At 48.0% G+C, this 10,583-nt stretch overlaps 1 long non-coding RNA gene across 1 annotated transcript; it reads right to left on the bottom strand.

Moving 5' to 3' along the window:
* Window positions 1-256: 256 nt before the first annotated feature.
* LOC147959823 (uncharacterized) lies at window positions 257-10,247 on the bottom strand. The gene is made up of 2 exons (XR_015609832.1): window positions 8,919-10,247; window positions 257-8,137 (listed from the first exon to the last, which is right to left on the bottom strand). It is a non-coding gene; the product is annotated as an uncharacterized LOC147959823 (long non-coding RNA).
* Window positions 10,248-10,583: the final 336 nt, after the last annotated feature.

Raw genomic sequence — 10,583 nt, 5'->3', positions numbered from 1 at the left:
AATGTCACCTCAAGTATCCGTGGGTATGATTATACGATATGCATCACACAATCTCAGATTCATCTATTCAACCAACACATAGGACCTCAAAGAGTGCCCCAAAGTTTCTACTAGAGAATCATGACGAAAACGTGTGCCAACCCCTATGCATAGGTTTATGGGCGGAACCTGCAAGTTGATCACCAAAACATACATCAAGTGAATCACGTGATATCCCATTGTCACCACAGATACGCACGGCAAGACATACATCAAGTGTTCTCAAATCTTTAAACACTCAATCTGATAAGATAACTTCAAAGGGGAAACTCAATCCATTACAAGAGAGTAGAGGGGGAGAAAACATCATAGGATCCAACTATAATAGCAAAGCTCGCGATACATCAAGATCATATCACCTCAAGAACACGAGAGAGAGAGAGAGAGAGAGAGAGATCAAACACATAGCTACTGGTACATACCCTCAGCCCCGAGGGAGAACTACTCCCTCCTCGTCATGGAGAACACCGGAATGATGAAGATGGCCACCGGAGAGGGATTCCCCCTCCGGCAAGGTGCCGGAACGGGTCTAGATTGGCTTTCGGTGGCTACGGAGGCTTCTGGCGGCGGAACTCCTGATCTATTGTGCTCCCCGACGTTTTTAGGGTATATGGAGATATATAGGTGGAAGAAGTACGTCAGGGGGGCCACGAGGGGCCCACGAGGGTGGAGGGCGCGCCCAGGGGGGTGGGCGCTCCCCCCTACCTTATGGCCTCCTCGAAGCTTCCCTTACGTGCACTTCAAGTCTTCTGGGCTTCTTTCCTTCCAAAAATGAGTTCCGTGAAGTTTCAGGTCAATTGGACTCCGTTTGATTTTCCTTTTCTTCGAAAGCCTAAAACAAGGTAAAAACAGAAACTGGCACTGGGCTCTGGGTTAATAGGTTAGTCCCAAAAATGATATAAAAATGTATAATAAAGCCCATAAACATCCAAAACAAAAGATAATATAGCATGGAGCAATCAAATATTATAGATACGTTGGAGACGTATCACTGGGCGCGCGGCTGGACTTGCAAGGAAGCGGCGGCGGCAGGAGCTTGGCGGAGGGCGGCGGATCCGGGCGATGGCGCGACAGAGCGGGTGCGAGGGCGTCCCTCCCTGGAACGAGGCGGAGGCGACGGGAACCTCCAGGAGCTCCATGCCCGGCAGGATCTTGCAAAACGGCGGCGTCGCGACACCTTCAGAGGGAGCGAGAGAGAAGAAGTGGAGGAAGGAAGGAGAGGGGCGATGGGGCTGGTCCTGCTGGCATTTCTTCGGTGACGGAGGGAGTTCCGGCGGCCTGGCTGGCCGGCGGGGGTGCTCTCCTGCTCGGAACCGAGGAAGGAGGCTACAGAGATGGGGCGGTGCGAGCGGTGATGCAGCGAGGCGCGGTGTGCAGGACGAGCTTCTGCCGGGCTTCACCGGCGACTGGGCTCGCTGGCACTGAGCGACCGGAGGAGGGGAAGGCATGGAGGACGACCCATAGCGGCGGCTTGTGCGGGACTCCGGCGAGGAGGAGGTCGAGGCTGGCGCACGGGGCTCAGGGACGAGCGCGCTCGGGTGTTCGGTCGATCTCCTTGGGAAGAGAGAGAGAGAGAGCAAAGAAGGAGAAGGAAGCAAGGGCTCGGCCTTGCTGCTCGACGGCGCGGAGGTTGGCGGGAACGCGGGGCTTTGGGCACGGCCGGCGCTCGACGATGGCGGAAGGTCGGCTGCGCTACGGTGGCGCGGGGAAGTTGGTGCCTACGGGCTCGAGGAGAAGCAGTGGAGGCCGCAAGTCGAGGTGGAATGGCGCTGGTTTCCGGCGACGAGGCAGGGCTTGGTGAGGAGCACGACATGGAGGAGCCCCTCTTCTATTGGGCTCGGTGAGCGGGACGAAGCAGAGCAGGAGGGGGTTCGAGTGGAGCTCGGGGATGAGGGGAGCTCGGGCTCTTGCGGGATTAGAGCGGCGTGGCTTGGTTGGTTCGATTTGGATGGAGGAGGAGACCGAGGAGAAGGGGATCGGGGAGGATCCCGGTGTGTGATTTCAGTGTGGCATCGGCAAGGAGGAAGGATGGGACATCTCTCCTAGTTTTTAGGGTTGCCCCATTATATACGCTGGTGGATTAGGTTAGGGGCTAACGGATTCCTCCGATCGTAATCGTACGATCGAGAGTAAAAGGTTAGAGGAGTCCAAATAAGAAAACGGAGATATTTTATAGATGTTTGGGGATGATCCGGACCCAACGGTGATGACTGCCTGGGTCGGGTCCGGGACAACTTTCGGACGTGCACGCGAGGAGGGCCGTGGGTTGACGAGAGAGGTTAGGTTGGGCCTGACGGTAGGTAGTGGACTGTGTGGACGTTCTAGGGAGGGAAAAAGAGGGAAAGCCCGGCAACAATTTTCGGAGACCGAAAACGTCCGACGATTTGACCGGCTATATTGTCACTATAGTTATCCGTTGGGGCGTCAAACGGACTCCGAATGCGATGAAACTTGGCAGGCGGTCTACTGACAATATAACAACACTGCATGCCAACTTTCAACCCATTCCGATAACATTTTACGGCCACTTATAAAAATACTACTTTGGACATGCCGCGGGCGCGGGCGAGTGTGTCTGGGCTCAGAACGGACAACAGAAAGAACTGGGAGGTCGGGACGGATGCAAGTTTTGAAAACATGATGATGCAATGCACATGATGGCATGGCAAGATGCAACATGCAAGCGAATGACAAGGCAACCACATCGAATAACTAGAAGACACCTGGCGCAACGGTCTCGGGGCGTTACAACACTCCACCACTACAAGAGGATCTCGTCCCGAGATCTAGGATGGCACCGAAGGGAAACGGAAGAGGAAGAGGTAAGAAAAAATTGCTTCTTTGACAAATGAGTGAAACTAAAAAACCTTGCGAGGTTTAACAAATTGAAAGAAAGAATACAACGAAGATGAACAAAGTTGAAAACACTCCATTAGAAAAGAGGAACAAGGAACATTGCGAAAAACCTTGAGGTTGAAAGACATAAGAAAAGGGTTACAATGGACAAGAAGTACATGCAAGCACTCCAATAGAAACGATATGTACAAGGAACGATAAAGATCAATTACGACAACACTCTGGTTGGAAAAGGAAGGTAAATAATATGAGCTTGACAAGATGAGAGGATACTTGATGAAATCAACAACACACTGCCTCCGAAACTATTGAAAGAATGGCACAAGGGGTAAGAACGATTTCAGACAGCACTCCGGTTGAGAAGGCAGGTAAAACTTGATAAGATGAGAGAGCTCGAATGAAAGCACGACACTCCGGTTAAATGGATAAACAAAGGAAAGAACCCGGTCCTCACAATTGTAGATGATGAGTGAAAAGAGCAACATCACAATGCCTTCGGGAGAAAGAATAGAAGATAGATCATTTGAATAATAGAATGGAGAAGAAAATGCAACTTGTACCACCAAAGAGTTTGGAAAGCACCCTTCCTAGAAGGTTATAACGGAGTTGTTGGAAAACCACCAACGAAACGAAAAATCTTGTAGTGGGCTTATGGAAAACATCTCGAAATCTTGAGGTGAAATTCTGCCACTAACGAAAAACAATAGATTGGATTGATATGAACAAGGAGACGAGAAACTTATTTCACCGGGAGGATAAATGAAGAACTTGGGTCATTTATGAGCACCGTAAATAGCAACAATCCTTAGGGAAGGCTTTAGGTGAAACATGACACAAGATAACTCCAACAAAGAGATTGGTGGAATTAAAATATCTCATTCTTGACAACATGTGAATCATGAAACACGAACTCAAATTGTCAAGAATGACATAACCCCACCTCAAAAGATAAGATAGGAAGAACTGCACTTTGTAATGCAAGATGAAGAGTACTTGAGCTCCTTTGAAAAGAATCTCGATCAACACTTCGACAAGGAATTAAATCCTTGATGAGCCATCATGTAGAGCCTCCATGAAGAACTCCGGTAATAAAGGATGATCAAACGGAATGAAGGATGAAGAGAATAAGGTTGAAGCCTTGCAATGATTAGATGGATCTTCGTGATGATGAGAGCTTGGAACTCCGGGAAAAAAGATGAAACAATTGAAACCGAGAATTTATTCATCATGAACAAACTTCAAAAAAGAAAAGATGAAGCATCTCGAACTGAGATTGTGATATGAAGGACAACTCTAGAGAGAAAGATGAATCACCTATAAGAACCGAGAATAAGAATTATGGTATGCGTATCCTTCACCAATTTAGATTGATGACAAGCAACGGATTTGACATACTACTTATTCTCGTAGAATGGATAAGAGAGATATAGCACAAACTTGAGAAAAGTCTTCGACGAATCACCGATCGGGTTTGAGAAGAACAAAAGAATTATAGTGAGAACATAGAAGGAGGAATCTTGAACAAACCGCCGTAAGAATTAAAAATGACTGAAGAAAAGATAAAGAAACACCGGAAAGAATTAGAGAACGAATGAAGATACTTGACCGAATTTAGATACATGAGAACGAAGAGATCATGAACTAATTAGAGGATATTTGGATGATGCACCAGTAAGATTTGGAGAATGAGAGATGAAAGCTGGAACAAATAATTCCGAGATGAACGGCTCCGGAGAATAAAACTGAAAATTACACCTGAATTGCTCTGGATGGGTGAAAATAATTCTCACAGTCAAAAACAATTATGAGAGTATGACATCAAGCTCGAACTACGCATCTCTGAGAGAACGGATAAGATTTGGGAAAAAAACTCTTCTTCGGTCTTCAGACGTTGAGAATGACGATGAGAAATACCACCATGAATTGTTGAGGCACTCCGGAATGAAAATTAGAAAGGTTGAACCACGATGAAAAGAATTTGAAAGATCTTAGAGAAGGATATTTGACTGATGATAATTCATTCTTACGTCAACTTTGAAAGATTTGAGAATAGCTCCGGTAAAATTAGAAGAGTCAGGTAAGATCCTGGAAAAAGACCTGTGGGTTAGGGCCCACTCAAAAGAAACACCATTGAACGATTTAAAAGAGTGATTGTGCCGGTTCAATTAGATGACTTGAATGATATAACAACCTCGAAAACTAGCTTGGATTTATTAAGAATAGAAGCACTAATCTTCCGAGATATCTTTGGCACAATAGAACAAATGGAAAATGAGAGGTGAATGATTAAGAGGTGCACCGGCATGGAAAAACATTGGACAAATGAAAGGAATATGCTCAACACCGAAGCTTGAATTAAATCCACGGGAAAAGAAAAGAATGAAGAAAGTTCACATGAATAAAATGGATACTTGATTAAGAAATCTTAGTCCTTGAGGAAAAAGGGGTGGGTGGGAGGGAAAACAAAGGCAACTTGGGGACAGATGAAGCGAACAATGTTGGGGAAACCAAGAAGTGATCTTGCGGATGTCGAAAATGATCGGATCCACTTGAAGAGAAACATGCCGGTTGAAAAGGATTGACATGACAATCTCGATTATCATGAAGGATTGGTATTCACATAGGAGTATGAGAACACCGCTTAGGAAAGGTATGGAAACACATTTGACATTGAAGCAACTCGAATACCACAACTCAAAACAAAACAAAGGATTGGCTTGCAAAATAAGCCGGAACAACCATATGATAGACCCCATATCGTATCATGTGTCTGTTGGAACGAATACCACAACTCAAAACAAAACAAAGGATTGGCTTGCAAAATAAGCCGGAACAACCATATGATAGACCCCATATCGTATCATGTGTCTGTTGGAAAGATATTCTAGGAGCTACTTGAATTCCCACTTATAAACTCCCGAAACTTTCTGGTTATGCAATCAGGTGTTGGGGATACAGGGGAAGCATAACATCTCACCCAAACTAACAATACGTACATCCAGCTGTATCCATCCTTCAACACATAACCAAGAAACCCTCGGAAATCGTGTACCTCAACCTTCGAAAAGCACACGTTATACAAGTTATGGCAATACTCCCGAACTCCCGCCCCAGTACTGGGTGGTGTCGAGGTTATCTCACCAAGAACTGCATAAAAGAGATTTTCGATGTCGGCGAACTCAGGTATTCCAGAACTGCAATGATAAAATTGTCACGACAACACCTCAGAGCTCAACTCCACGGGACACTGCCACAACCCCTAAATGTCAGGAGGCACCAAGAACAATGTTCTCTTCACAAAACCATCGAAACAATTCCAAGATACCCACGTGATCCTAAAAAATCATGAAATTTGAGAAGAGAATAGTCAAAACTCTACGTCAGGAGTCCTCAACAGAGCGACGAAGGGACTGAGGAGTAAAAAGAATCCTACACTCCGATATATATAATCCTATGACTCAAAACATTTTGTTCTAGACTCAACAACGTCAGCGATTCGATCAAGCAGGGGGCTCCTAAGCCAGGGAAGGCTCTGATTACCAACTTGTAACACCCACAATGCGGCTATATCTCCCACGTGTCGGGGCACTACTTAGAGGCATAGCCACATGGTAGGCATGTCGCAAGTGGGGTAATCTTTACACATCCCATGTACTGAGTAAGAAAGGGAGAAAGAGTTGGCTTACAATCGCCACTTAACACAATACATAATTAAACCATCCATCATACAAGATACAAACAAAGGTCTGACTACGGGACCAAAATAAAGAAAGACAACCCCAGATGCTAGATCCTCGATCGTCCCGACTGGGCTCCACTACTGATCAACTGGAAACGGAACAACACAACGAACACGAACTTCATCGAGCTCCCACTTGAGCTCAGTTGCGTCATCTGCACTGGTATCATCGGCACCTGCAACTGTTTGGAAGTCTCTGTGAGTCACGAGGACTCAACAATCTCACACCCGCGAGATCAAGACTATTTAAGCTTATGGGTAGGAAAGGGTAATGAGTTGGAGCTGCAGCAAGCACTAAGCATGTATGGTGGCTAACTTACGCAAATAAAAGCGAGAAGAGTAGCAACCCGATGGTCGTGAAGCTAGAAATGATCAAGGAGTGACCCTGAAACTACTTACGTTCACGCATAACAGAAGAATGGTGTTCACTTCCCGGACTCCGCCGAGAAGAGACCATCACGGCTACACACGCGGTTGATTCATTTTAATTAAGTCAAGTGTCAAGTTCTCTACAACCGGACATTAACAAATTCCCATCTGCCACATAACCGCGGGCATGACTTTCGAAAGTTCAAAACCCTGCAGGGGTGTCCCAACTTAGCCCATCACAAGCTCTCACGGTCAACGAAGAATGTTCCTTCTCCCGAGAAGACCCGATCAGTCTCGGAATCCCGGTTACAAGACATTTCGACAATGGTAAAACAAGACCAGCAAGACTGCCTGATGTGCCGACATCCCGATAGGAGCTGCACATATCTCGTTCTCAGGGCAACACCAGATAAGCTAAGCGTACAGGTACCAACATAACCCAAGTTGCCAAGGGACGGTCCCGCACGGTGCTCTAGTTCGGACCAACACTTAGAAAAGCACTGGCCCGGGGGGGTTAAAATAAAGATGACCCTCGGGTTAATTACTCCCAAGGGAAAGGTGTAGGTTGTTAGGAAAATGTAAAACCAAGGTTGGGCCTTGCTGGAGGAGTTTTATTCAAAGCAAACTGTCAAGGGGTTCCCATAACACTCAACCGCGTAAGGGATGCAAAATCAAGGAACATAACACCGGTATGACGGAAACTAGGGCGGCAAGAGTGGAACAAAACACCAGGCATAAGGCCGAGCCTTCCACCATTTACCAAGTGTATAGATGCATTAATTAAAATAATAGATATTGTGATGTCCCAACATATCCTTGTTCCAACATGGAACAAACTTCATCTTCACCTGTAACTAGCAATGCTATAAGAGGGGCTGAGCAAAAGTGATAACATAGCCAAACAACGGTTTGCTAGGAAAGGTGGGTTAGAGGCTTGACATGCCAATATGGGAGGCATGATATAGCAAGTGGTAGGTAGTGCGGCAAAGCAATAGAGCGAGCAACTAGGAAGTAAAGATAGAAGTGATTTCGAGGGTATGGTCATCTTGCCTGAGATCTCGCAAGGAAGAAGAACGAGTCCATGAAGAAGACAAACAGACGTAGTCGAACGAATCCTCACAAACGCGACGCTATCTGAACCAACCCGAAGAAGCAACACCGGAAAGAAGCAAACAACATGGTAAACAACCATCACATAATCATGGCATGATGCACAACCAAGTATGATGCATGTCCGGTTTAATGAGGCATGGCATGGCAAAATGCACAAACAATTCTACAAATGAAGTGGAGCTCAATATGCAACTCCGTTCCATATTGCCGAAACACCACGTGACTTATTTAGTTCTCTCTCGTTTAGGTACCCATCAATATAAAATGTTCTTAAACATGGCAAGTGGTGGAGGAAATGAAAACTACCTATCTAGGCAAGTTTAAATGAGGCCGAAACAACAAACAACAAGTCCAGAAACTCCTCATGTGCATTTTTTAGGTTTGGTATTGTTCTGTCCTAAACCATATTTTAGAGTTTTTAAACGTGCAAAGTAAAGCCACCATGTTAAACTAGGCATTTTTCTACCCCATTTACATATAAAGATTATTATGTTTGGAGCTACGGTTATTTAGTTATGAATTAAAGCATTTTAACATGGCATTTAAACAAATTTAAACAAACAACAATTTAACCATTTAAAACATTCATGAAAGTTGGATATAATTAAACTAGACAAGATTCTAAACATTTTTCATATAAGGTTTGTTTAATTTCGATGCATGGTTATTTAATTATGAGCAATGCAAGAAAATGGCATTTACTGTAAATATGCATGCACTAGATAAATTGCAAAATTCGCTGGACAAAGAAAAAAACAAATGGGCCGAAACAAAACTGAACTGGGTTGGGAAAACTCCTCACATTGGCCCGGGCGGCCTGGCGCAGTGTTGGGCCTGGCGCGCCTGGCAGCCCACGCAGCTGGCCAGCGCGGTCGAGGACGGAGTCAACGCGGCGACCCTGCACCCCGCTCGATCTGAACGAAACGGAGGGAGCGCGCAGAGGAAGCAGGACACGACTTAGCTCGAAGCAGGGGAACCGGGCGTGCGGTTGGACTTGCAAGGAAGCGGCGGCGGCAGGAGCTTGGTGGAGGGCGGCGGATCCGGGCGATGGCGCGACAGAGCGGGCGCGAGGGCGTCCTTCCCTGGAACGAGGCGGAGGCGACGGGAACCTCCAGAAGCTCCATGGTCGGCTGGCTCTTGCAGAACGGAGGCGTCGCGACACCTTCAGAGGGAGCGAGAGAGAAGAAGTGGAGGAAGGAAGGAGAGGGGCGACGGGGCTGGTCCTGCTGGCATTTCTTCGGCGACGGAGGGGGTTCCGGTGGCCTGGCTGGTCGGCGGGGGTGCTCTCCTTCTCGGAACCAAGGAAGGAGGAGGCTACAGAGATGGGGCGGTGCGAGCGGTGATGCAGCGAGGCGCGGCGTGCGGAACGAGCTTCTGTCGGGCTTCATCGGCGACTGGGCTCATCGACACTGAGCGACCGGAGGTGGGGAAGGCGTGGAGGACGACCCGCAGCGGCGGCTTGTGCGGGACTCCGGCGAGGAGGAGTTCGAGGCTGGCGCACGGGGCTCAGGGACGAGCGCACTTGGGTGTTCACTCGATCTCCTCGGGCAAAGAGAGAGAGCAAAGAAGGAGAAGGAAGCAAGGGCTCGGCCTTGCTGCTCGACAGCGCGGAGGTTGGCGGGAACGCGGGGCTTCGGGCACAGCCGGCGCTCGACGGCGGCGGAAGGGCGGCTGTACTCCGGTGGCGCGGGGAAGCTGGTGCCAGCGGGCTTGAGGAGAAGCAGTGGAGGCCGCAAGTCGAGGTGGAACGGCGCTGGTTTCCGGCGACGAGGCAGGGCTCGGTGAGGAGCACGACATGGAGGAGCCCCTCTTCTGTTGGGCTCGGTGAGCGGGACGAAGCAGAGCAGGAGGGGGTTCGAGTGGAGCTCGGGGATGAGGGGAGCTCGGGCTCCTGCGGGATTAGAGCGGCGCGGCCTGGTTGGTTCGATTTGGATGGAGGAGGAGACCGAGGAGAAGGGGATCCGGGAGGATCCCGATGTGTGGTGATTTGAGTGTGGCGGCGGCAAGGAGGAAGGATGGGACATCTCTTCTAGTTTTTAGGGTTGACCCATTATATACGCTGGTGGATTAGGTTAGGGGCTAACGGATCCCTCTGATCGTAATCGTACGATCGAGAATAAAAGGTTAGAGGAGTCCAAATAAGAAAACGGAGATATTTTATAGATATTTGGGGATGATCCGGACCCAATGATGATGACTGCCCGGGTCGGGTCCGGGACAACTTTCGGACGTGCGCGCGAGGAGGGCCACGGGCTGACGAGAGAGGTTAGGTTGGGCCTGACGGTAGGTAGTGGACTGTGTGGACGGTCTAGGGAGGGAAAAAGAGGGAAAGCCCGGCAACAGTTTTCGGAGACCGAAAACATCCGACGATTTGACCGACTATATTATCTCTATAGTTATCCGTTGGGGCGTCAAACGGACTCCGAATGCGATGAAACTTGGCAGGCGGTCTACTAACAACATAACA

Source organism: Triticum urartu, chromosome 7A (assembly GCF_056163025.1).
Source record: "Triticum urartu cultivar PI428250 chromosome 7A, HENAU_Tu73, whole genome shotgun sequence".
NCBI classification, from domain to species: Eukaryota; Viridiplantae; Streptophyta; class Magnoliopsida; order Poales; family Poaceae; genus Triticum; species Triticum urartu.
Note: the sequence above shows the minus strand (reverse complement) of the source record. Positions and strands in the feature narration are given on the sequence as shown.